The following is a 2,500-nucleotide window of genomic DNA, read 5'->3' as shown; positions in this document are numbered from 1 at the left end:
CAAAGTCCTCACAGATAAAGAGCAGCAGTTCAAATTCTTCTGGGTTAGTAACCACAACGGAGTGAGTGATGTAAGCATATCATAAGCAGGGGAAATGAATAGATAATGCAATTGAGGTGAATAATCAGAGTGAATCACAATACGATAATTGAGCTTAGACTGACAATCAATAGTTGAACAGTGTCATTGATCTCGGCATACACGTGACAGTAAGAGCTGGTGACCAGAAGGACCACTCTTACAAGGTCCCTTCTGTCGTTTACCTCAAATGACAAATGACAAATTGAGGTTACTTCATCATTGCATCTGGTGACTTGAATAGAAATGCTGGAAAACACCATGAAAGCTTCCAAAGACTAAATATAGGCTATGGATAGCCTTCAAGAAGGACGGATCAATATTACTGCAGTTCTGGAGCACAAACAACCTAATTATTAGCAGCAGTGCAGGAAATCAATTAGTGACTTGATCATCAGTAAAATTAGGTGGACATACAAGTTGAATAAACTTCATCCTTGGTAGGATCTGAACTCAGATTGCAGAGAGCCAGAAAAAATACTGTAAACTAAAATATTGGATGCTCTAATAGTCCTACCAGTTCACCAGTCTTTAAATAGACTTCCTTATCTCCAGAAAACAGAATAGACAGACGATTGTGAATGCTAAGTTTATCCTTGATGAATAATGTATCATCCAGCACAGTTTAGAGATTAGATATATCAGAGTAAGAGCCAAATAGACCCAGAGACTTGAGATTATTTGGAGAAGGAAGATATAGAGGGTTATATAAATTCATGATAAAAAAATCTGATGAGACAAAAGCCTGGTCTTCTTATGATTCTGTTACAGAAGAGAAATGAATGAGAGAAGGGATTAGGATTTTCTCCATGACATTAAACTCTTCATCACTTCCTTCAAATGAATGTAAACAAAGTTAGTATGATTCTTGTTATATCATGTGTTTCAGGACTGACTGATGCAGTCACATTTGATACTGAGTTTTACATGAAGTTTAGATTTAAAGAACCATCCAACAGCAATTCAGAGATGTACTGCTTGAAGCATCCTATTAGAAGGTGAGGACAGAGAGGCTTATAATAGACAAGAACAAGGAGTTTCTACCAGACAATCAGCTGAAGGTTACAGATCACATATATGGCTGATACCAACTGACTGAAGTTAACACAATGCTTGAATAGTGTGAGGTAGAACTGTAAAAGTTAAGAGCTAGGCTTGGACAGATGGGAATAAAAGGATTAATGAAGAAAAATAGTACATAGCTTGAAGAGAAGAAAAATATCAGACATACCGATACCTATCAAAGGGAGAGAAATAAAGGAAGAAGTTTGCATGTTCTGAGAAATACTTCAGGCATACAGAAAAAAGATGTTTATGATTGGTCATCAGGGAACTGGAACAATGTGAGATGTTGTTGGTTAGAAGTGTTTGTGGAATGGTAACAACTCTCACGACACAAAGGGATAATGGAAGGGCTACTATGAGAGGCTGTTGGGTGGAGAGAATGAATGTGACAGAGGGAGTCTATTCAACTAGACCCACATCGTATGTGCGTTTGTCGGAGCTCCTTATCATTCGTTCTCCCTCTCACATTACTCATTCCCTTTCATTACTCCCTCACTGAGCTCTGTCTCTTCTGTTCCCCTCTGCACTACCAGCCACTGACAGCAATGAACAATCTATCCTGTACCCTTATGAAGGACGGATGTCAAATGAGAATGATGATATGTGTGTGTGTGTGTGTGTGTGTGTGTGTGTGTGTGTGTGTTAATAATGATAGAAAACTTATGCAGAAGTAATGGAAATAGTTGTATTTATATCCAGATATTTAAATCTGGATAAGCTTCTTTAAAAGATCGATCGGACACACACACACACACACACACACACACACACATCCCATTTATTTAAGGGATGTTACTGTTAAAGAATTTCAGTTACTTCCCTTGCATCTGTTTGAAACTGGCATTTGGAATTCTAAATCGTTTTGCTCCACTGATTCCTTGTCAAAGACTAGAGATAAAGTGTAGGTAATTATATTTATATTTTTATATTATTCGTTTTATTACACTAAGATTTGAAGTGTGAACAGCAAGAATTGAACCCAAGACAACGTAAATAAAGGCAATTAAAAACCAGATGGGATTAAAGTTCAAAGAGAGGAGGGGAGAGATGCCGTTCCGTAAGGAAAGATACACAAATAGGAAAGAAGAAAGCAAAGGACCACTGATGAGGTCACAGAAGTGTGACGAAAGAACTCTGGCCAAAATACGATTAATGCAATATAAAGCTGAAGCAAATTAACACCAAATATATAGTGCGTGTGTTTTTATTGGGTAAACTGGCAACATGACCATCCCCAAATACAACAATATCTGTTTCAACACACGATTTCACATCAAGAATCTTGCAAAACGATTATATAAACGTGTATATATTTATATATATATATGTGTGTGTGTGTGTGTGTGTGTGTGTGTGT

Source organism: Octopus bimaculoides, chromosome 25 (genome assembly GCF_001194135.2).
Source record: "Octopus bimaculoides isolate UCB-OBI-ISO-001 chromosome 25, ASM119413v2, whole genome shotgun sequence".
Lineage (NCBI taxonomy): Eukaryota > Metazoa > Mollusca > Cephalopoda > Octopoda > Octopodidae > Octopus > Octopus bimaculoides.
Note: the sequence above shows the minus strand (reverse complement) of the source record.